Below are 26,330 nucleotides of genomic sequence, written 5' to 3' on the forward strand. Positions count from 1 at the left end.
GCATGATGGTGGCTCACTGATGTTTTGGGGGTGTGTGATCTCTAAAGGCATGGGGAATCTTGTGAAAATTGATGGCAAGATGAATGCATGTTATCAGAAAATACTGGCAGACAATTTGCATTCTTCTGCATGAAAGCTGCGCATGGGACACTCTTGGACTTTCCAGCATGACAATGACCCTAAACACAAGGCCAAGTTGACCCTCCAGTGGTTACAGCAGAAAAAGGTGAAGGTTCTGGAGTGGCCATCACAGTCTCCTGATCTTAATTAATATCATCGAGCCACACTGGGTTCTTGCAAGACAGCCAAAGACTTTGCATGACCTGGAGGCATTTTACTAAGACGAATGGGCAGCTATACCACCTGCAAGAATTCAGGCCTTCATACAGTAGACAACTATTACAAAAGACTGCATGCTGTCATTGATACTAAAGGGGGAAGTACACAGTATCAAGAACTAAGGGTATGCATACTTTTGAACAGGAATCAGTTCATTTTTTTCTTTGTTATGTTTTATGATTGTGCAATGTGAATCCCATAAGAAATAAAAGACATGTGTTTTGCCTGCTCACTCATGTTTCTTCACAAATGGTACATATATTACCAATTCTCCAAAGGTATGCAAACTTTTGAGCACAACTGTATACAGGTTTTGGAGGAACATATACTGGCATCCAGACAATGTCTTTTTCAGGGAAGGCCTTGCTTATATCAGCAAGACAAAGCCAAACCACATTCTGCACGTATTACAACAGCATGGCTCCGTAGTAAATGAGTCCGGGTGCTAAACATGCCTGCCTGTAGTCTTGCAGTCTTTCCCCTTTGAAAACATTTGGCGCATTATGAAATGAAAAATATGACAAAGGACACCCTGAACCGTTGAGCAGCTACAATCCTATATCAAGCAAGAATGGGAAAACATTTCACTTTCAAAGCTTCAGCAATTGGTCTCCTCAGTTCCTAAACGCCTACAGAATATTTTTAAAAGAAGAGGTTATGCAACACTGTGGTAAACATGCCCCTGTCACAAAGTTTTTTGAAACATCCTGCTGGCATCAAATTCATCAAATTTTTCCAAAAACAAAGACATTACTCAGTTTCAACATTTTATATTTTGTCTGTACTATTTTCAAAGAAATATAGGGATAAATAATTTGCACATCATTGAATTCTGTTTTTATTTGTCTTTTAAATTGCCTCACTTAATACAGTTACGAATACCCTTTATATTAGTTTTATAGTGCTGCTAGTGGTAAAAAACATTTGATTACAGAATACACTAAATATATGTGAAGTTTACTTATACGTACAGTCACCTCAAAAGATATTGGCACCCTTCATGAAACTGAGTGAATAAAATAATGAACAACACAAATAATGAGTCATATTTGGGCCTCAAATATAAGAGGGAGCCATATACTTTCATTAAACAATACAGTTTCTCAAATACAAAACATTTTAGTTTTGAGTAGCATTTGAGTAGTAAGATTGTATCTGGTAAACATAGGTTTCAAAAGTATTGGCACCCCTACAGTCATTATGTGAATCCTCCCCTGCAGTGAATAACAACATTAAGCCTCTACCTTTAAAGTCTGACATGACTGCAGCAAACATTTGAAGGGATTTTGGACAACTTCTTCAAGCAGCACATTTCAAGATCCTTGATAGGGTTAGGTTTGTGCTTGTTGACTGCCCTCTTTAATTCAGGCCACAGGTTTTCAATTGTATTCAACTGCGGAGACTGAGATGACCATTGTAAAACAGTGATTTTGTGGTAATGCAACCATTTCTGTGTTAGTTTTGAAGTATATTTGAGGTCATTGTCTTGTTGAAAGGTCCATCCATGGCCAACTCTCAATCTCCCGGCGGAGGCAACCAGGTTTTGGGCCAAAATATCCTGGTACTTAGTGGAATTCAATATGCTATCGATCACTTCCAAAGCATCAATTATCAATACTTTTCCTGTGGGTATCAGATGCTTTTCCTTGTATGCTGTTCCCTTTTGTTACCAAACATGCCAATGGTGTGCTTGGCCAAAAGGTTCAATTATTGTCTCATCTGACCACAACAGTCAATTCCAGTTGTAGCTCTGATAATGCTTGGCAAAGTATCGGGGAGAGGCAATGTGTGGGTTGGGATTAGTAAGGACTAATTTCGTGCAACCCCTCCAATGAGCTTGCAGAGATGGAGGCTCTAACATGGAGGGTCTAACAGTTTATTTTTATATATATATCTTCAGACTTGGTAACCCCAAGATTCCACCAGACCGTGCAGTTCTGAATCTGTGAATCCTGGTTCCACCTTTGGCTCTTTTTCTATATCACCATGAAAGGGCCAATATGCATATGTGTCATCGTCTATGCAAATTTGCAACCCTTCCAGACTTCAATTATTGCCCTGACTGTATTTCGAAATGTAAATGCGTCATTATATCCTTTACCTGTGTTACCTGATCTGTGTTGCAACCACCTGTCTCTTTTCAGCTGATTCTCTTTGGTTTTACCTATAGCAAAGAATGACGTGTACAACTTCATATTTACATATGTGCAACCTCATATTTATACCCCAGGGAAACACAAACTAATGAAAACGTAGCATTACCGTTTCTGAAGACTAAAAAGCAATGAATTTCATGACTGACTATTCTCTGATTTATGTAAAGTTTCTGTGTGTGATAGAGAAATAAATGGCCTCTACTACCATACAGGGGTCCGGTTAAATGCTTAGCCTGTATGTATATTTCAACACAAAACTGTGTTAGCATTGCTAGCTATGTTGCCCTTTTGTCATCTGTACAATAGCCATGTACTCCACATTTGATACGAAGAACCGATAACATTCCTCTCATATGACACTTATAGATTTCCCCTGGCATAAGGTAACCCATAGATATCATCAATGATGATTGGAGACATTAACAATTCTTATTTTGCTTTATGTTAAATATTCTTTAGGCGTGCCAAATGTTTTGCAAAGAAACTCAGACTAATCAATGAAATGTTTTGAATTTGAGAAATGATTGTGATAAAATAAAAGTATATGATTCCCGGACTGGATGGACTGGGACCTATGTATAGCATAGTGCAGCAATTTAATTAGATACTATCAGCTAGGTGTCTCGATGTGTCCATCATGGTTATTTTAGTCACTGTGGAGGCAGTTGACTGGTTACTGAGGTCCACACCACTGGGAATGAAACTGCTCAGGTGGTGTGATTGTTTTTACCCTGATTGAGCTGCACTTGTGTGTGTGTGCTCTCTGCCTACCGGGGGGTTTTTTGGGATTCCCAGATTTACTAGGGTTTCAGCCCTGTACAGTACATAAATCAATGTGGAACCTTCAGAGAACAGAGTAGTTTACTTACCTATTACCTTTTATTTGTTAAAATGTTACGCCCTGTCAAATACGTATGGATTCCCCTTAAGGGACAAAGAGAAGTTCTTAGGGAGTTGTTTTAAAAATAAAAATAAATATCCTTATGCAAATAACTAGTCTCTACTGCAGGAGGTAGGCTGGAAAGGTGTGTGAGCTCAAACAGGCCTTGACTGTGTATGTGTGTGTGTGTGTGTGTGTGTGTGTGTGTGTGTGTATGTGTGTGTCTGTGTGTCTGTGTGTTTGCAAACACGTTTAGCCAAAAGCAACTGCTTCACACTGGCCAAACAGCTCAATTAAATGAGGAGTGGGCTTGAAGGAATAGCTATGTCAACAGGGCACAAAAAATGACATACACTCTAGCAATGATCAAACATGCAGACGCATAAACAGACCAACTCACATAGAAAAAGAAACTCACAAACGCCCACACGTGCATGTGTGAATGAGAGAGAGAGTGTCAGGATGCAGTTCGGTCATGAAACTACTTGTTTTTGTATTGGTGTGTGTGTGTACGTTCATCCGTGTGTCTTTTCCGTGCAACATCAATACAACAGTGAAAAACATTATCTTGTCCTGCAGGGACAGATTCAAGTGCTTTGCATAAAAAACAACAACGACCGTGTGACGGGGTTAAGAGGTCACCAGGCTTGTTGACCGGAGGACTGAGAATTCAGATGGTGAGACAGAGTATCTTCATGTATGTGTATGTTTCTGTGTGTGTAAGAGAGATAAATGACAAAGCCTCTACCACCATAAAAGGGCCCTGTTAAATGCTTAGCCTGTATGTATATGTCAACAGAAAACTGTGTTAGCATTGCCAGCTATGCTGCTGTTTTATCATCTGTACAATAGCCATGTACTCCACATTTGATAGAAAGAACAGATAACATTCTTCTCATATGACAGCTATAGAAATCCCCTGCCATAAGATAACCCATAGATATCATCAACGATGATTGGAGACATAAAGAATTCGTTGACTCTAGTGTGTTTGTGTGCTAGAGAGAAATACAGGATAGAGACGGAGAGACATGGAGAGAAGAAGGAGAGAGGAGAAAGTGGGCCTGGCAGACAGTCTGACTGACTGATAAACATTACCTACAGGTGTGTGCTTCAGGAAGGAGAACAGGTAGGGATTCATAGCACACCGCTACTGTGGACCAGAGAAGACAATGAGGTCATAGCACACCGCTACTGTGGACCAGAGAAGAAGATTAGGTCATAGCACACCTCTACTGTGGACCAGAGAATAAGATGAGGTCATAGCACACATTTACTGTGGGCCAGAGAAGAAGATGAGGTCATAGCCCACCTCTACTGTGGACCAGAGAAGAAGAGAAGGTCATAGCACACCTCTACTTTGGACCACAGAAGAAGATGAGGTCATAGCAGACCTCTACTGGGGACCAGAGAAGAAGAGGCGGTCATAGCACATCTCTACTGTGGACCAGAGAAGAAGATATGGTCATAGCAGACCTCTACTGGGGACCAGAGAAGAGGCGGTCATAGCACATCTCTACTGTGGACCAGAGAAGATGAGGTCATAGCACACCTCTACTGCAAACCAGAGAAGAACAGAAGGTCAAAGCACACCTCTACTGGGGACCCCAGAAGAAGAGAAGGTCATAGCACACCTCTACTGGGGACCCCAGAAGAAGAAAAGGTCATAGCACACCTCTACTGTGGACCCGAGAAGAAGATGAAGTCATAGCACACCTCTACAGAGAAGAAGATGAGGTCATAGCACACCTCTACAGAGAAGAAGATGAGGTCATAGCACACCTCTACAGAGAAGAAGATGAGGACGTGTGGCAAAAGTAATCCTGTATAGGAAAACACACTACATGTAGAGATTAACAGAATAGAGAATTTAGGATTTTTAGTTTTAGAACAACATTTCCAATTAGCCTTCACACGTGCATTAATGGACACACACACACACACACACACACATGCACACAAACACAGACTACTTAGTCCACTCCAAAATGTCAGCCAACCACAGATCAGTGTGTTGAGTCACTATAGGATGGAATCTTTTCATATTTTTCTAGTAAAATAATTGGTCATGAAATCCCCCTGAGCAGACAGAGTGGAAGCTCTGCAGTCAACAAGACGACAGCGGCTCAAATGGAGGCGGTGCCGGGTTTGGGAGCGACAACAACGTTCCTCGCCAGGACTTGAGGATACAGAGTGTTTGAGGTGGTCTGGCCAGCCGGAATTCTGAGCTCTGACGTGAAATTTGAATGGTAGAGTGATGCTGGATAGAGAGACAGAAAGAATGGGAAAGGAAAAACATTAGAGGAAGATAGACAGACTGAATCACTGACTGACTGACGGACAGACTGAATCACTGACTGACTGACGGACAGACTGAATCACTGACTGACTGACGGACATAATGAATCACTGACTGACTGACGGACAGACAGACTGAATCACTGACTGACGGACAGAAAGACTGAATCACTGACTGACTGACTGACATACTGAATCACTGACTGACTGACAGACAGACTGAATCACTGACTGTTTGACGGACAGACTGAATCATTGACTGACTAACTGACAGACTGAATCACTGACTGACTGACTGACAGACTGAATCACTGACTTTGCACAGGGAATGATGTGGTGCGAGAATATGCACTTGCATCAATATTTTTGTGATATATAGTGAAGCTATTAACTGAATGGTGAAATAGGAAAGAATGGATTTCTCAATTGTAATTACAATAACGTAGACCCTCTGGCACTGCTAAACAACTGAAAGTTAGGAATAAACCAATCCATCTTTGATTTCCCAGACTAAAATCACATAAACAACACATGAAATCATGCCCCATAATGTTCTGACACATGATTAGACGTCTGTCGATAACAGCGTCTCTATCCTTTTTTTTCTGACAAAAAAATAAATGTTTTCAGATGATCACTTCTCCAGAAACCAGACAGAAAGGAAACACTCATTTTAAACATGTGAGTTCTGCTAGGAGCGCTCATAAAGGTCATTTTTCAGGCATAAAGATGTCTGTACGTGTCAGATCTGAAAGTAAAACCATTTCACTTTCTTCCTTCTACAGTTACCTTTCTCATCTCTCTCTCTCTCTCTCTCTCTCCACAGTCCCAGCTCTTGGCTACTTTGGCACTTCATCATTCGGTTTCCATCGTGGCTGCCCAACCGCCCCGGTCCCACCCACTCTTCCACCCCCCAGGCCCCTCCTGGCCCTCCCCCTTGCGACGGCACCCAGTATTGACGCTAATAATTACCCCTGAATGGATGTGCAGATTCCCATGGATGTCCGTCGAGGCCCTTGGCCTGTTCTTCTGTGCCCCCCCCCCCCCCCACAAAAACACACTCTCTCATCCCCACTCAAAAGGGATTAGGAAGGGGAGGGGGAGGTGGAGGAGAGGGGGAGGCAGAGGAACGAAAGACAGAGGTAGAGTTTCGTGCTCTGATTCGGGGCTGGCATGTCCGTGTCAGCAAATTGACGAGGACGAAGGTATTCAGGTGGGTTATTAGTCACAAGCAATGTCGGACACACCAGCGATCTGCTCTTGACAGAACGCTAGGTCTTGCTGCGCAGATCCTAACGAGCCGCTTCCCTTTCTCGGGTTGATGGGATGACGTGTCATTCCAGACACCACCCCGGCGAGGGGGGAAGGCGAGGGGGACCTTGCTTGTTTACAGAAATTGCTTATTCATAAAGGTTTCCGACACAAAGAAAGGAAACGCATATATTAGGAGGCAACGAGCCGATTCCCAGATTCCCACCCTTTTCCGGGTGCAGGCACAGCGGTGTAGCTAGAACGCGCCAGTCAAACCCACGCACCCTTGCCCATGCCAGCTGTAACCGATACCCAGAGAGAGCTCGTCCAATCTGGCAGAGGTCTGCTCACTGAAGCCCTGCCCGTCTCTTCAAGGAACACCGAGCCAGCCGGGGCATACCACAATCACTCACCCTGCACAACCGCATTCAGAGAGAGGGAGAGAGGAGAAGGCCGAGTGGTTTGAGGGGAGCGATGGAGGGAAGAGAAGGGAGCAAAGTGAATGTGCCACAAAAGGACGGGTGGAGGAACAAGATAGAGGCTGAATAGCAGAGGGGAAGAGACGGAGAGAGGAGAGAGGGGGAACAGACTACTAGGGGAGAAGAAATGTACTGTGGAAAAGAAAGGGTGTGTGCCACGAGAAAGAGGCTGGAAAGAGAAGAGCGAGAGAGAAAGAGAGAGAGAAGGTGAAAACCACATGGTAAACAATAAGGAAATAAAAGTTGACAATGTCTTCCGCATTGAGTTAAGGCCAGGATTCAAAGGAGGCTACCGCGTACCTCGCCCTGTACAACGATGACAACCATTAATGGAGCACTTGAGATCTGGGCCCAGGCCAAGACCAAGTGTGGTAATTGTGCCGTTTAGTCTTTTTGGATGCGGATCCCATTTGAGGAAATGGTTTGGAATCTGGAGCTCGCTTCGAGTTGGGGTGTAAAGATTCTAGGGGGTGTTCGGGAAGGTTTGGAGCCAGCTAGGTTTGGCTCCTGGCCTCACCATCAACCTCACCACCTCAAATTATCCTCATTACCAGTTCTTCCAAGAGGAAAAGGGCCATTTGTTTGAGTGTGATGCTATGGTGTGCTGCGCTTTGAGGCTTGATATGGTCTTGGATGCAAACGATGGAGAAAAATAGGAAAGTGCAATTAATTAGCTAGGGTCAGATGTTATGTGCGGGGTGTGTGTGGTGTGTGTATGTGTGTTTGTGTGTGTGTCTGCGTGGAGTATATCAGACACATCCAGACAAACAATGATGTATTAAAGTTCAGAGTATGTTCTCCCTATCCATCACTGAGATGACACTGAACTCAACTGGACAGACACTCAAGGAACAGATTAAACGTTGAGACTTGTTCAAGGCTCATATTGTGATAATGAAGCAGTTCATAGTAATTACTTTTCCTCAGTGATTTTTTGGACCAATCAGAAATGGGCAAAGGTAGCGCTTAACGAGGTGCAGGGATTTTCAAGCCTGTGTTTGACTAGATTGGGCAGTAACAAACTGAGATTTGTCTGTATCGTGAACATTCATGAGAAAACCTCTTTGGCCACAGTAAACATGGGTGACATTAGTGGAGAGGTTTGGCTGAGAGTATATGGCATTCCCCAAGTAGAAGAGAAAATTACCAACTTTCATGAGTGATTTTGACTTGTAGATTACGGGGGAAACTGAAAATTACTCACTTTGGAATTCCCTGTATTTATTTGAAGACATTATTTATTTTAGTTTGCATTTGTCAAACAAAGATCCCAGGACATCTTTTTTGTCTTTCTAGACAAAATGTTAAGTTGTGATGATAAAATAAACCAATATTGTAAATAAAAGCACTAAAGCCAAATTCCAGTGCAAACCAAACCCGACATTTGACTGGATAACAGGACCGAAGGCGACAAATAAGTTAGGATTTCTTTTGAATAGACATTTGAGTCCTGATTTTTGTCATGCGATCAGTTGGATCCGTGATGAATAACAAAGGGTTAGAGGAAGGAGAGAAATTCCATTCAGTAGCTTCTACTAACTCTGGATTTTTCTCCCACAAACAAACACACACTGAAAAGCAAACCTCACTACTTTACCACTAACAAGAACCAAGTTACTCTGCCTACTACACTAGCAACAAGAATGACATTAGCCAGACTATGTTAGCAGCAACAAGAAGAAAGCTAGCCTGATTGACTGCCTCCCTTTCTTCCTCCTATCCTAAGTGCCTCACTGGGCCTATTAAACAATGCAGTCGGTAACAAAAGACAACATACTCTCTAGTGCACTAATTTGGACCATTATTCTACGAGTCCTACCAGCACTACTAGTTGAACGTAGTGCACTAACATGGACCTGGGTGCTATTTTGAACCTAGTACTCAGCTTTGTAAGTAAGCAGTGCCAAGGTCTGCCCGTAGGCCCCGGAATCAGAACTAACTAAGGCGGTTGTCACGGCAACCCCACATCCACCAAGGGGCAGAAGCGGGAGGGGCCATGATGTCATTCCGTGGCACTGTGGGGGCCAATCAAACCCTGAGAAAATTATGTCACCCTTTGTCGCGGCGGTCCATTCAGCCCTACAGAGGAGCAGTGAATTGAGCGCTGCCGAGAGGTCACTTTCCCTGTGTGAGAAAGGGAGGGGAAAAAAACGATTGGGGGAGGAATAAAACACGAGGTGGGCAAGTAGGGGAAGTGCATTGTGGACATGCTAATGTTGTTGACCGTGGGCAGGCCCATAAAGATGTCATGAAACACAAGTTCTGAAACGACGGAGCCAAGCCCCTCACACCCCGTTCGTTATAAAAGCGATGACCTCCGCCGCCCCACCATCCAGCGCCTTCATATGATCCATTGGAACGCTTTGAACAGCTTGTCAGAAAGTTGTCAAGCGCGCGTACAAAAGGCTGAAGCTCGGCGCGTTTTGTTTTATCTTCGCGGTGGACAACAATAAGCGAGCCCCCTTGAGGAATAATTGCAAGCCCCTAGTCACTACGGAAAGCACAACTCCCCCTCTACGGAAAAAGCCCTACCCACTACTCGATAATAAAACATCGTTCAAGGAGACCAGCAGTATCTGTGAATCATTCTCTCACCTTGTTTTACGGTCTATCCCACTGTCATAGACACGGGCACACACACACACCCACAGACACACACAAACACACACACACGCTTAATGCACTTGGGGAAGGACTTTCTAGAAGGCTGTTACGATTGATGCGAGTACACTGTCCACATCACCACTGTCCCAGTAAATCAGATTTGCCCTGTGCTGACCGAGGTTAAGACATTTAGCGTTTCACTGTACACAAAAATAAACTGAAACTGTCATATGTTGCCTTTATATCTGTTAAATGACATAAAGCTTCAAACACAAATCCTGATATTCATCACAAAATAATAAGCCAACACAACAGAAAACCAATCTGGGTAATATGACATCCAGAAGTTAACATCACAATGACCTTCGATGACCATATGCACATTAAAGGTCAATCAGTAGGTGACATCATGGGGAATTACATAACTAACAGTTCTTTAGGGAAGAGAAGTGGTTTGGAACGGCATTTCCTGACCTTCAAATGGTAGGTTCTGCCATTTTCAGGTGTGGTGACCGGTTCAACATACCACACATACCTTTTCAGAGATCCCATAGGTAATGTGTTCCAATAATCTATACGCCTATACCTTCACTTCATGAGCACCAGGATTTTCAGCAGGGGATTTGTCATGTCTTGATGACATAATCACAGCGCCCAGAAACAGACACCCTTAAAGGGAACAAGGCCTAAAACACAAACAGTACACCAATAGGATGGCCTGGAAATGGAGCTTCAGGGTAAACACAACTGAGAGATAGAGAAGTAATACGATAGGGTGAAGGATGTGAATTATGCCATGCTAATCAGTTTAAACTCCTACAGCACTGGGAAGCATGATGACAAACATGAGAACCAGGATGTTGACAGGCCAGAGCCGGTCTCTCTATACATATACATATGGATGTCTCTCTCATTCTTTCAGGATGTTGACAGGCCAGAGCCGGTCTCTCTATACATATACATATGGATGTCTCTCTCATTTTTTCAGGATTTTGACAGGCCAGAGCCGGTCTCTCTATACATATACATATGGATGTCTCTCTCATTTTTTCAGGATTTTGACAGGCCAGAGCCGGTCTCTCTATACATATACATGTCTCTCTCATTCTTTCAGGACGTTGACAGGCCAGAGCCGGTCTCTCTATACATATATATATGGATGTCTCTCTCATTCTTTCAGGATTTTGACAGGCCAGAGCCGGTCTCTCTATACATATATATATGGATGTCTCTCTCATTCTTTCAGGATTTTGACAGGCCAGAGCCGGTCTCTCTATACATATACATATGGATGTCTCTCTCATTCTTTCAGGATTTTGACAGGCCAGAGCCGGTCTCTCTATACATATACCTGTCTCTCTCATTCTTTCAGGATGTTGACAGGCCAGAGCCGGTCTCTCTTTATATATACATATATGGATGTCTCTCTCATTCTTTCAGGACGTTGACAGGCCAGAGCCGGTCTCTCTCTCTCTCTCTCTCTCTCTCTCTCTCTCTCTCTCTCTCTCTCTCTCTCTATATATATATATATATATATATATATATATATCTTTAATTCAAGTGAATAGAATCATGAATAAATCTCTGCCCTTTCTCCCAATCTCTCTCTCCCCCTGCCTTTCTCTCTGTGTTCGTCTGAGTCTCTCCAGACGACAAACAGAACACAGTGATCTCTCTCTTCTTTACTACATCTCTCTCTCTCTCTCTCTCTCTCTCTCTCTCCAGACAGAGAGATAAACACAAGATGACTGATCTGCCTCTCTCCCTCTCTCCCGCCAGACATGTAGAGGCAGACACTGATCCACTAATCCACTGTCGATAAGAAGATAAGGCCACCTGACAGCAGTAATTAAGAAATGTCAACATTTGCTTTTTGGATGAGCTATTTGCTTAGAGAGAGTTCCACCGGGGTGAACCCAATAGGATCCGTCGTCCAGGAGCATTTTATTATTGGTTTCATCTCATTTTTGTTTTCCTGGTTGGAAACACGGCTGCCTACAGTGGCTACATGACAAGGGGCGAGTGCTGAAATGAAGCGGTTCCCACTGGATCGGATGAGGGGACGCATGTCTGGTTGTGTTTTAATAGAGAGTGAACTAGTGCCATAGTGTGTTCAGGTGTCTTCAGTGGACCTGTTTAACGTCGTCTTTGAGATCCAATAATTCAACAGGATTGAGAAAAAGAATGACAGATGAGTCCAGTGCGTGTAGTAAGTTCAGAATGTATTTAATTAATTGACAATGTATATTACACATTTCTTTCATTTGACTGTGCAACAGAGTGGCATGATGTGCAGGAGAATAATCAATGAGATTGTGCTGCAATCTCATTGAATTAATTGCTGGAGGGGACCTCTTTTGTTCGAGAATAAATGTGAAACTGTACCATGTATGGTACATGACGGAGGACAAACTGGAGTGCGGACTGTGCCTTTAGGTTCATGTCAGAGGGTAGGTGAGTCCAGTGAACTGTTCCATCTTGTACCTGTCCGGAAAGGCGTGAGTTAATTGGCTGTTCCACCATGTACCTGTCCGGAAAGGCGTGAGTTATCATGTACCAATCCGGGAGGTACCTATCCAAAAGGGGGTGAGAAATGGTGGACTATAATCCTCCCATTCTTTCCCAGTAGTCCATAGAGCTGGATGTTAATCTCAATATCAAACTGGTGTTAGCTGGATAGAAACCCCAAAACATCTACTTCTGCTGAAACAGGAGCCAGTCCAAGGTAAGTGAAGGTTGTCTGCTTCTCTCCATCCCTGAAAAAAACAACAGGAAGAGCAGATTATTGACAGAGTCCATACATCCCTAAGAATGGATGCTGTGCATTAACTTCAATCCTCAACAGTGACCCATTTAACTATTCAGTAAGGTCTGTATGATGGACAATGGCTTATTACTGAACTTTAAAGAGCTTCCAAGGAAAACTAAGCAAAATGTGGGCTAAATCGTGTTCCAGGACACCAGTGCTCAAAATACATCTTCCTTGGCTACAACAAAACCAGAAATGATAGAAACCTCTGTTTTGGAAAGGAAAAGTACTTGTATTATGAGATCAGAAGACGGGTTTAGTTAATAAATCAAGACATCAGAAATGTTGATAGCTCTAGCAGAGCAGATCGCGTTGCCTTAGGACGGCTTCTGTCCAACAGGCCTTGAGTCAACGTGACGTCAAGAAGTCGTGGATGAATCAGAATATTGCGGGAAGTCGTAATTATCACATTACCAGTGTTGTGGAGATCAAGGCTCAAGCAATGGAGCAGCAGAGTTCTGCTTTCAGCTCGGAGAAACACATTCCGTAGCTCCACAATGTAAGCAGCCTGAGTCTCTGGTACCACAGCATAGTCCTGGGTTCAGTTATTTATTTTATTTCAAACATTTCTATAATTCAGTGGTACCCGGCCAAATGGACCCATCGGAAATAGCCAGAACAGAGAAAACGGCCACACTCAATGGATATTTTAAATATTTCAAACACTCTTAGAACCCGGAGTTGAGGTTACTCCAAATACTCCATGGACCCTCAGTGCTTTCTCCTCTAGAATGACTCAAAGCTCAATCAGAGCCAGGAGGCCAAACTGATCAAAGAAACCCAGTTGTATCTTGGGTAAACAAAGTCCCAGGCTACCAGGAACGTTGATGGAACAGCATTATGCTCTGTAAACGTTATATACACATGTGCTTCCAGTTCAATCCCGTAACCGAATGACTGGAAATCAGTTATTGCAAGATACAGCTGCGCTGAGACTATGGGATCTGTTTTGCTTGCTCATGATGGCCACCAATCCAACGAGGACCCGCAGAAATCAGCAGAGGATCACATCCTGGGGAGGGGCATCCTAGGTTTCCTGTACACAAATCAATGTTTGCCTGCGTCACACCTCTTACCGGACGCCACCCGCGCAACCACATTACTGGCGTTCAGAACCTATGGATCGTCGTGGCAGTTTGTGAGTCTGGCCGATCTCCTAGAGCCTCAGGCGACGAAGGACGTGTCAGCAGGGCGAGATTGAGCCATCAAAGCGTGGCTTAACTTTCCGCCCCGCCTGCACCAACCTGATTGTACCTGCTGGGAGTCACGTTCCACCACTACTTGCCTGCCTGCCTCCATCTTCGTCACCCACATCACCTCCCCCTATCAGGCACATCTCCCGCTCCTCTGTCCATCCGTACCCCCGTGCTGGCCTCCCTCGTTCCCTCTAACTTTCTCCTCCCTCCCCCACTATCTGCTCTAGTGCTCCCCCCCTCCCTGTGTGAAGCTATACCTGGGTCTGGTTCCTGGGACTCCTGTGCATTGGAGATGAGCCAGGATGGCAGCTGAATCAGCCTGACAAACCAGGCCCCAACCCGTCTGTGTTGCCTGCGGTTGGGGCTGGCTGGGGCCCATTGACGCTAAACTAGCCAAGGTAGCTTTTCATCGAGAGGGCCTGTACTTCCAATTGGTTCCGTGCATTCGGCTGTATTCCGACTCCCCGCTGGCTTCTCTACCTTTCTCCTTATCAGGGCATCGACCCATCTATCTGTTTGCTGGCATTCTGCCATCCACATTAACATCAACACACAGAGGAGAACAATGTTCCCCTTTTCCTACCCTGAGAGAGGGGGAGAGAGAGGGGAGGAGAGGGAGAGAGGTGAGGAAGGAGAAGGACAAGGGTGTACAAACAGAGTGGGGTGCAAATGGAAAGGGAGAGTGAAAGAGACATGGGTGACAGAAGATTATTTAGTATATGTTATGAGTGAAGTGTTCCGGTTAATTCTGTCAGCCCCGGGAGTCTCACCAGACTAACAGTGAAGCACGTAGACCTGCTGATCAGTACTGCGTGGTTCAGGCTGCCACCGCGCTCCACAACCCAGATATCAACAGTTTTGTTTGAGACGGGTGACTGCATGGCTTTGAGGTGGCCCATCAAAGCAGATCTCCACTCAACAAATACAATAAAAAAGTCTGAGTCTCCTCGCCGTGTTTGAAGTGATATCTCTTTGCATTCTTTTCCACGCTGTCATTAATTTGTGTGTTTGTATGTGTATGGGTTGGGTGGGTTGGGATGTGGTTGGCGACGCCCACCCACATATTTTTCCACCCTGATCATATCTCAAATGACAGCCGCAGGTGCCATATCTTAATTTGATCACACATATGCGCATGAGAGTCCAGGTTTCTGGATTTAAGAATTTTAAAGGATTTTTCAAGTTTGTAATTTCACCTTTAATTTGTCCAGCGTAATAAAAACTAGCTCAAATCAAAAGCGTCCCGGTTTGTCTGATTCACCATGATGACTTTCAATAACAGGAATCATAACTGTGCTATTGAATTCCACTGTGGATCCTGGCCATGCTTCAGAGGTTAACATGCTGTCATCCTTACCTTTGGAATCTCAATTGTCCGTATTCTAATGACCACATTCCGGCCTGATGGTTGCCGTCAGCTGATGGTTGCCGTCAACTGAAATGGAAAAGGACCATAAGTCAGTCTGTGGGACAACAGGAGTTCCTTATAGAGTCTTCACAAAAACACACAGGCACAGTCATAACCGCAGACAAACCATTAGATGATTAGTGATCTTCCCAGACACTGAGGAATTTGCCATTCTGTTGTTTTGTCTGAACTACCTGTATATAGCAGTAGTTTGGCTTCCGTATTGACCTCTTTAATTAGACTTCATCCATATTCCAGAAATACATATTCTATATTCCAGACATGCATATCCTATATTCCAGACATCTGTAACCTATATTTCAGACATCCAAATCCTTTATTTCAGACATCCAAATCCTAAATTCCAGACCTTCAAATCCCATATTCTAGAAATTCACATCTTATATTACAGACATCCATATCCTATAATCTAGACATCCATATATCAGCTTTCAGACATCCATATTCCAGACATTCACATCCTATTTTTCAGACATCCAGATATCATCTTCCAGACATCCTTAACCTATATTCAAGACATCCCTATCCCATATCCATGACATCCATATTCCATTTTCAAGACATCAATATCCCATATTCCAGACATCCACATTCCAGACATCCATATCCTATATTACAGACATCCATATGCCATATTCCAGACATCCATATCCCATATTCCAGACATCCATATACCATATTCCAGACATCCATATCCTATATTCCACACATCCATATCTCATATTACAGGCATCCATATCTCATATTCCAGGCATCCATATCTCATATTCCAGGCATCCATATCCTATATTCCAGACCCTCCCTGTTTCGTAATGTTTGATGGTGTTCGGTGAAAACCTTCTGCAGGTAAACATTATTTCTGAAAGGACCCCTGGTTGTGCAAACCACTGTCTGCTTCTCTGATTCCCTGGCTCCCTGCATTTCCTGTTTGCCTGTCTAACAATCTGTCGTCTCACTGTTTACCTGCCCGCATGACTGTCCTCCTGCATGCACCACTGCCCACCTCCATAATTGGAATGAGTGGCTGACTGCTGCCCGACTTAATGACTGCCTGACTCCTGTATGATTCAGTGTCGGTCACCTGGCTGGCTGACTGTATATTCGTAGAGCTCTATGAGCACACGCCCAGGATAAAACAGACGACAAATGCAGTCTCCTTTGCTAGATATCTATTAAGTGAACTGGGGCTCATACACTCGGTTGCCCTGACTGTCCGAGATACAAAGGCTGTCCCTTGAGTTTTAAGAGTAAAGAAGATTGGGAATTTAAAAGAATGGAATCAGTGTTTTTTCTTAATCTTTTAATCATGTTTCATTATGCCTAGACAGTACAGCAAAAAATTTAATAAAAATGTACTTCACTGTCCCAATACTTGTGGAGGACTTTATTTGTTTAAGAATATTGTTCATCTTTTCAACAAGCTCCTTCCATTAGGTTTGGTGTGTAATCCGTGCACCTAACGCCACTGTCATCAATGTTTAAAAACATACCACATTAAATAGTCTGTTTCACTGCATCACTGGTTGGCATTTCATGGATCCTGAAACAAGAATTCCATTCCACCATTTCAAAACTATTCGATGTGCTCATAATATTAAAAAGTTATTGGTTTATTCCTGCACTTGGGAATTAGAAATACTCCCAAAAAGACGTGTTTCATTGGGGGTGGGTTCTGGACTGAAGTTGCACCCTTCTGGACAAATGACAAGTCAGGCCCGCCCACGTCCAGTCCGAAACAGAGTTTCTGATTTTCGCCTGACCAGACTGATTACCTTGGCAACAAATGCACTGTTTCCAAGTGACACAATGCCTAGAGTTAAGAACCTCTTTTATACCGTATAGAGTCTGAGAGTCCAGGTCCGGGAAAACAGAAAAATAACAGGACAGCGGGGAGAGAAACTAAATCCAAGAGATATTGCTTCCCAGAGTTTCATGAGATGGTGGTAAAATGATTCCGTGTTTTGCTCCTTTTAAAATACCTTTAAGGTTGTTTCTGCTGGTACTGCTCAGACGCATTTGCCAGTCTGTTTTTTCAATAAGCACATTCCTGTTTTTTTTTTGTAAAGACAGAAAGTTTACATTAATGTCTATATTTACAGCTTATGGCTTGTACATAGGTAAACGGCTGGAGTAATGGGGGAGAACGGATGAGAGATGAAGGGTGAGGAGCTGAAGTTTCAGGGGTAAGGGGTGAAGGGTTTAGGAGTGAGGGCACAAGGGTTTAGGGGTGAGGGCTGAGGTGTGAGGTGATGGATTGGCCAGATCAATATTAGAACTGATGTATACCCTACAGGCAGCGAAGCCTGAACACTGCCTGGCAGAACTTCCTGAACACTGCCTGGCAGAACTTCCTGAACACTCTCTTAAAGCGTCTTAGGGCTTTCAGAACCCTGCCTGTTAGAGCTTACTGAACACAGCTTGTTAGCGCATCCTGAACAATGCCTGTTAGAGTTTCTTGAACACTAGGGCTGCAGATTAAACATAAAATATTGCAGTTACGATAATGTATTGACATTTTCCAACACTTGAGTAAAACCAGAAAAAAATAACCCCTTTTAAAATGAGATCTTATGAATCACAGCCTTATAAATCATAACCTACATAATGTGCTAACTGATAAAACAAATGAAGTGTTGTACTTGGTCCCTTGATGGAGAGCACAATGGTAGGAGATGGTAGAACTACGGAAACTATGGGATCTTCTATTTAGATTTACATGGGCTGCAAACAGACAAAAGCCAGCTGTTGTGATAACTTGGGGGATGTAACATGCATTTACATAGTTATATCTTTGAACCCTGTTCAGTTTTTCCTTTAGTTTTTTGAGCATTTGTCATAAGCTGTTCAACTTGCATGCCTGGCACATTCAGTCCTATCTGCCAACTGATTTAGCGTGTGCAAACAGGGGTTGGAAGGCCAGTAGGCGATAAAGAGCTACATGAGGGCCTAAACATGAAGACTAGCCCTGTGGCCTAAGGCAGGTTAAATCAGCCCTGACTGTTGTGTATGTGGGAATACATCTCGGTGCCACTCTCGCTGTCATAAAGCAGAAGTCTTCCCTAGCAGTGGTACCGTGAACTGCAGCATTCTAAAGCCATCTAAGATTGAAAAACCATCAAAAGCATTTGAACAATGCAAACAGCCAAGAAAAAACTATGACCAAGTCTCACTTCGGGGAGATAAAAAATGACCTTGTGCATAACAAATGTTACATCAGTCCACTTTCCAGGTGGCCTACTGTGTACTACCCAGTCTGCAGCTGCACCTTCTGCAGGTCATACATATAATTAAAGGATTAGGCGTAGTGTAGGTATGAAAGTAAATCACAAAAATACTTCCAAGACGGCTGAGACTGACTTTTTGTTATCCATGAGGAACAACGAGCCCTGACCACCAGGGGCAGACTTCAATTCTGATAGAGCTCCCGCATGATAACCAGATTCCAGATGGATGACGTGTGACCGTTGGCTCACGTGACCCACGTCTCATTCACCTTTTCAGTAAACCTGAAAATCGCAGATGTTTGCAATTGAAATAGTTTGTAGAAGTCTATATAGCAGACGAGGGATGTCATGAGAACCGATACTTGGGTACCAAGTCGATGCCAAAAACATGACGGTACTGGTTTTTGTACAGTACCGTAGGTACCGGGGATCCAACACGTGACAGGTGGTGGAATTTGCAGCTGCAGCTCCGCCTCCACTCGTCCAAAAGAAAAACGGTAAGAGTCGTGTATGGAAGTAACTTTGCGTTCGAGGCAGATGATCAGAGAGTAATAAATTCAGAAAAACCAGTATGCAAACAGTGTCTTCAAACTTTCGAGACTAAAGGAGGAAACACATCCAACTTAGCGAAGTAGCTCAAAGACAGACATCCAGATTTACTGTTGCTATTTTTATGAACAGCAATATAATTTGAGCACATATCATACAGTCCCTCGACTTGCATCAGGTGCTTTTCGTATTTTAAGGCTATATGCCAGTGCTGGACTTGATACTTGGGAGCCTGATTAGTGTTGTACATATTCTAATATATGGCCTATGTTTACCTTTTAATTACATTTTTTTCCTTTCTGGACGGCATACTGCAATTGAAATGCTGTGCCATAAAAAGTTGATTGATTGCATTTTAAGGACAGTACTGTTTGTTTACATGCTACTGCCCTTTTTTGTAATGTTAATAGTTGTTTATTTTTATGTATTACTTGAAGGCTACATGCCACTGTTGTTGTTTTTTGTAATGTTCAAAGGTTTTTATTAAAGGACTGTATGTTGAAATACATTAGATTTATTGTTTTGGATAGGTTTTTTACCGTGGTATCAAATTGGATATTGAGAATCTTGGAATTTCACTTGGTATTGGTATGGACTACTACATTTCTGGTATTGTGACATCCCTATAGCAGACGCAATTAAAATTTGATTCATCGTGCAGCCCTACTGAACACTGTCTCTTAGAGCTTCCTGAACACTGCCTCTTGGAGATTCCTGAACACTGTCTCTTAGAGCTTCTTGAACACTGCCTCTTGGAGATTCCTGAACACTGTCCCTTAGAACTTCATGAACACTGCCTCTTGGAGATTTCTGAACACTGTCTCTTAGAGCTTCTTGAACACTGCCTCTTGGAGATTCCTGAACACTGTCCCTTAGAACTTCATGAACACTGCCTCTTAGAGATTCCTGAACACTGTCTCTTAGAACTTCATGAACACTGCCTCATAGAGATTCCTGAATACTGCCTTCTAGAACTTCTGAGAAAACACACACCTGTAGGTACGCACACAAACACACACACACACACACACATAATACACACAAACACGTGATAACACACGTCATCTCCCAGCCTGCCCCCTGGCCTTGAATGATGAACACAGCTTATAATCCTTTCAGATGGAAAACAGTCTGTACTTGTCCACAAGCCCAATTACCAAGGTCCCCCACAAACACACACGTACACACACACACACACATACCAAAATGCACACAGGCGATTGCTCCTCCGGCCACCTTCCAATGAAAATCACATGATGGAGATCATCCAACCCAGAAAGAAACCTAGAATCGCCACCCCTAACAAACATCAACAAACAAACTAGAAAAAATCAAACTCAACAAACTGTAGTTCCATACGAAATATCACCCTATTTGCTAAACAGTACACCCCTTTTCACCAGATCCCTTTGAGCTGGGGATAAAAGTAGTGCACTAGAAACTGAATAGGGTGTTATCTGGAACGCCCAGATGGCGTCTCAACAGCCCATACTGAAGAATTGGAACCCAAGAAAGATTTCAATTATTTTTTGTAATTTCTGATGGTCCATTAGTTCAAAATAAAGCTCTGATTCTATGAGACGTGTAAACAACCCAATGTCCCGACAACATGAATATTAGACTTGAACACTGGAGCCATCTTTTCCAGATGCATGAACTGTCTGCAAATTTGCTGCATTTTTACTTTCAACTTTCCTGGATTTAAAATGTTACAAACAACAATAGAGAAGAGCCTATGTCAGGATTATGTTCCAGACCAACGACTGACACACCTTTACAGACACAAATACGCTGCCAAGGTCAAACCTACAACATCCGTTATTACACAGGACACAAACATAGAGAAACAAATAGAAATAGAAACACACACACCAACACGCAACTAGAGACATTGGCACAACCTTGCGCGATTACTTGGTTAAGTCAGTCATGTGAAACGACCCGCTCCCTTCTGCAAATCAGATTAGAATTCAGAGCTTAGATGCACACACACACACACACACACACACACACACTTACAGGAGTGGGCTCGGGCCATAAACAAACACACATACACACGCACACAGACGCACACTCTAGTTCCCTGAAGTCATATGTTTCTCCATATCCGGCAGACCACAAACTCGTTAATACCTAAGGATAAGCTACCTACATCTTGAACGCTTCTCTTGAGGAAATCTAGTTGTGATAATCAAGAGACATCCCTGACTGGGTTACTGTAGATAAGAGATGGAATCTACAAAGTGATACGGTGACACAATTAATCCAGTCCTGTACTGTAGACTTTCAGTCTTTAATCCAATCATCACAGGCAATCAACCAGCTTCCAGTATTCTTTAAAACCTACCTGAATGTTTTCAAAGAGTTTTGAAAAGCTACAAGATACTATTATTATCACTACCAATGTGACATCAAAACAATAAGACACAAGGCACATTGGGGACCTGATCCTAGACCACCAGATGAAATAGAAATAATGTACAACTTTTTTGCCATGTTGGCTCTATTATAAACAGTGCACGGTGATTTTCCAAAACGGTTAGTACAAAACTCCAAACGGATTACTCTTGTTACACATTACGTCTTGCATTCAAAAACAACTGGTTTCGCTTTCATTTGGTTTGTAAACATCTTTCACCAAGATCATTGATTCAACCACTACATTGTTGTTGAAATATAATGAGTGTAGTGGTTAAGTCATCAAAACATAACCCTCTCAGTTTAGTCATTGTAACAATCTTGTCCACGTGACAATGAACATCTTTTCATTTCGTCCACCGTGGGAAAGTTCTTTTGGCATTGCAAATAAAAACCTGACATGGGTCACAAGTGACCTCCTGGCCTGGCTTATCCATAGGCTGAAGGAGGGTGACATGCTAATGGGAATGGCGGTCATAGACCTTCCACCTCCATGATGAAAAGGGGATTATGGGGGCAGGTGTAGGGTAAGGAATCAGGGACTGGCCCAAACCCATTCCTGATTCACCTCTGAATGGTGGATTCTCATATTATCACACACAGTTTCGTTGAGGAACTCAGTGAGGTTTGCGGCTCCTACATTATAAATCCAGAGAATTGGCTGATGTCCTACCACCCCATCTCCGGATAAGGCTGCACACATGGATATATCTCCCCCACGTCCAGGCACTTCGATTGTTGATCAATGGCCAAAGATTTTGCGCCCACAATGCCGAGTATTGGCCAGGTAGAAGCCTGCTTTGTCAGTAAAGATGTACTTGTGACGGTTCACAGCAGTTCAGTCTGTAAAGTAGTTTTGACCCCGTCCAGGGGCTCTCTGATTTCATCCTCTGACTTGCTGTATATCCACACATCGCACTTGCTTCAACTCAATTTGCTACTCATATTCACTGTTGCTGTAAAACACTACACAACACTCTCAGTGTGAGCACAATTGTCATTGAGAAAACCCCCGTGCCATGTAATGGTAGGTCACGGCCTGTGCCGTGCCGGTCGTTGCAATTCCTTTCTGTGTGTTTTAGTCTAATTTTCCTGTTTCTATGTTTAGTCTTGTCATGGTAATTGGTTTCCCTAACCCTAATCCTGGTGTCTTGTTAACCCCTGATTAAGTCCCAATTTAACTTCTTCCTGTCCTACATGTTTCTTGTCTGTGATTGGTTGTTGTTTCATGTTCCGCATGATGTTTTATGTTCGTGAGGCTTTCAATTAAAGAAAGTTTGCTCAACGCCTCTGCGCCTGTGTTCTGACTTCTACAAACATGACATGCCATTTGTGAGAATACATGAGTCGCCAGACAAAACTCAGAGCTTTAATGCATTACAACCCACTTAACCAAAGTGTTCACCCAGTTCTCCTCGTTCTGTCAAGTATAAAAAGCGCACACAAGGACTCATGATTGTACATAAAAAATGAAGCAGCAAAGAGCAGAAAGCAGAAGAGGTAGGGGAAGACAGAGGACGAGGAAGGATTTGACCGGACCAAGAGGCAGCGCCGGGGAAGGAACATCATTGGCCACAGAGTAAAGGTGGAGCAAGTGCTGGTCCCTGCTGGCCAAAAGGGTGGAAACATCACCAAGGGTGAAGGTCCCTGGTCAAAGGAGTGGAAACCTCACCAAGGATGGAGGTCACTGGTCAAAGGAGTGGAAACCTCACCAAGGGTGGTGGTCCCTGGTCAAAAGGGTGGAAACATCCCCAAGGGTGGAGGTCCCTGGTCAAAAGGGTGGAAACATCACCAAGGGTGGAGGTCCCTGGTCAAAGGAGTGGAAACATCACCAAGGGTGGAGGTCCCTTGTCAAAGGAGTGGAAACCTCAACAAGGATGGAGGTCACTGGTCAAAGGAGTGGAAACCTCAACAAGGATGGAGGTCACTGGTCAAAGGAATGGGCATTGTGCTAACAGGGTGCTATTGGGGTATTGTTCTGGGAATAATGTGTATTCAATTGGGAAAAACTGTAAATTGTACATAAGCAATGCTGTGGTCTTTTGTGGCTTACACTACCAACACCAAGGTTGTGTGTTTGAATCTCACTTTAAGGTCCCATACCAAACAATGGGCTATGGTGGTGATTCTGTACTTTTCAACCTGCACATAGTAAGCAAAACAATTCTGATAATCTGTTGTGTTTTTTTGTGCTAAGCGTGGTGAAATATTACCACATACTTGTGTACACAGTACCAAAGCGACAACACATGTTTTCCAGCGACTTTGTCCGTCAAATCATCTCCCGAGATGTTTCATATAGGCCTTGGTTTAAATTTAACTGGTAACTATGCAGGCCATAGGGAATGTGGGAAAATGTGACAAACTGACACTCAGCGCGGATGGACTCGTGGCTTGGCATTTTCCTGGCAGTCTGAGCAACATGTGGCAACATGTTTATAGTTTGTCTGGTAGGTTCACGGAATTTGGAAATTACAAGTTCTACTTCCCGAACACTGATACCGCCTTGCAGCTAGGATTTACAGACACCATTGATTAGTTCTGACTCTAAACGTCCGAAACTGGGGGCTGTTTCATTGGACACAGTTTAATTCTATGTACAGGCGTACAACAAATTAAAGGAAGAACCAACGTAAAGCGTCTCAGTAGGTTGTTGGGTCACAATGAGACACCAGAACAGTTTCATTGCACCTTGGCATCGATTCTTCTAGTTTGTGGAACTCTACTGGAGGGATGGAATATTCTATCAAAAGATATTCCCTCATTTGGTGTTTTGAGGATGGTGGTGGACAGCACTGTCTGACACGTCGATCCAAAATCTCTTATATTTTCATTTGGGTTGCGATCGGGTGACTGCGAAGGCCATAGCGTATGATTAACATGATCCAGTGCCATCTGTTCCCCAATAATGAACCCTCTTTCAAAGTCACTTAGATCCTTTTCCTCTTGTCAGCTGGGCCTGCTCAGCCTTTTTTCACATGCCACAGAGCATGATAGGCTGATAATTGTTTAATTATATCACGCAGTTCACCTGTATGGATGCATCTGCTTTTGTTAGGTTCCTCCATTCATTTATTCAGGTTTTTCATTTAATTTGTCACCCGTCTGTGTGAATGAAAAAACTGTCAGTGTAGAGTCTCATTGGAGCTTGTTTTCTGGGCAACTGCTGTTTAAAATATTCTTCATTAAATTTTCCAAGGTATTGTATATTAAAGCAAGGCACAAGGGTTTGTGGTGGTGTGGTCAGAGCAGAGCATTAGTGTATTTACCATATAAGACATACCCTAACAAGGTATGAAGTCCCTCTCTTCAGCAAATTCAAATCAAAGATCACATCTTTCAGCCAATCAGGTTTCAGGGTTCGCACTTCTAACCACCCAGTTTTAAATTCCACATAACTTGGTACGATCTCCATCGTATCATTTTATGCTAGCAGGACGTTGAATTCATTGACAGCATTGTGATGGACTGTAGCCTAAACACAGCCGGTCCTAAACAGGCTCTGGGTTCTGTTCTGGTTTATTACTGGTTACATACAGCAAATGCAAACTAGAATATCAGGATTTCTGAGTTTATGAATACTGTCGTATCATTGAAAAAGCTCAGTAATTAATATCGAGACATTTTGGATCAGTGGAAACTCTCGTGTTGTAACATTTCCAGGAGGGATTAATCAACATGCAGACTTGACTGCCTGGCAGTGGGCTTTTATGTTTGTGTCCCAAACAGTACTCTGTTCCCTATTTGGTGCGCTACTTCTGAATGGGGTCATTTTGGCCCTGGAGAAAAGCAGTGCACTATCCAGGGAACAAGGTGCCATGTTGGGCGCCGATGTGAACGGGGCTGTTTAAATCAAACCCAGCCGCTTGGAGTAGGTACAAGTCTCCTTATCCTGAAGGCTCAACATTAGACTCCATGCTGCTAATCATTAGGCTCCATGCTATTAATTAGGAGGCCATGCACCATCGTAATTACCCTCCAACTGAATCAGCATGGCCCTCTTAGCTCACTAGGGCCCATCACAGCCTAGATAGCATTAGGACAAATCTAATGTCTACCGTTTTATCATTCACTGGTTACAGTAGTATTGCGAAATACCAGCGCGGGACGGCATTGGCAGGCAGCAGATCTGGGATACTCCCAGAAGTCAACAGTCTCGTGTTATAAATAGCTCTGCGTCTGTGTGTGTGTTTGTGGTAGAGAGATTATAAAAAAATTTTATCATCATTTTTACTATGTATGTGTGGCTTTCTTGTATAAAAAAATTAAGATGATAAGTAACTACTAAGATATACTTTGAACATACAGAATACGCTGGTCTTTGCGGTTTACCACTTTCGTAGTCAGCGATACATACAAAATTGCTTTTTGCATATTGTACTGTACAACGCATGCAAGCTTATGAATCCCTTAAACATGTTTAGTCATGTTGTCAATTTGTTGCTCCATAGACCATATTTCACTGTCATTTCAAATACATTTTGTGTATACTTTTATTCACCTACATAGATCCTAAAACTCAATATAAAACTACTAAATAATGGTATGTCTGTCTTTAAACAATTCCTTATGTTGCTTAGTAGAAATTGCAAAAGAATGGAAAAGAAGGGCAAACATTATCCTCAATTACCTCTAGCATAAGGCACAGCTGTATCATTTTGACTGGGTAAATATGACCACATGGCTTTCCAGGAGAGG

General features: G+C 43.2%; 1 long non-coding RNA gene across 3 annotated transcripts in view; it reads right to left on the bottom strand.

Moving 5' to 3' along the window:
* Nucleotides 1-12,214: 12,214 nt before the first annotated feature.
* Nucleotides 12,215-26,330, bottom strand: part of LOC105029452 — a 95,529-nt gene continuing 81,413 nt past the window's right edge. For all 3 annotated transcript variants that reach the window (XR_829487.2, XR_829489.2, XR_829488.2), the window contains 2 exons: nucleotides 15,370-15,447; nucleotides 12,215-12,763 (listed from right to left, as the gene is read on the bottom strand). This is a non-coding gene — a long non-coding RNA (uncharacterized LOC105029452). The remainder of the gene's footprint in view (nucleotides 12,764-15,369; nucleotides 15,448-26,330) is intronic.

Source organism: Esox lucius, chromosome 11 (assembly GCF_011004845.1).
Source record: "Esox lucius isolate fEsoLuc1 chromosome 11, fEsoLuc1.pri, whole genome shotgun sequence".
Classification (NCBI taxonomy): Eukaryota; Metazoa; Chordata; class Actinopteri; order Esociformes; family Esocidae; genus Esox; species Esox lucius.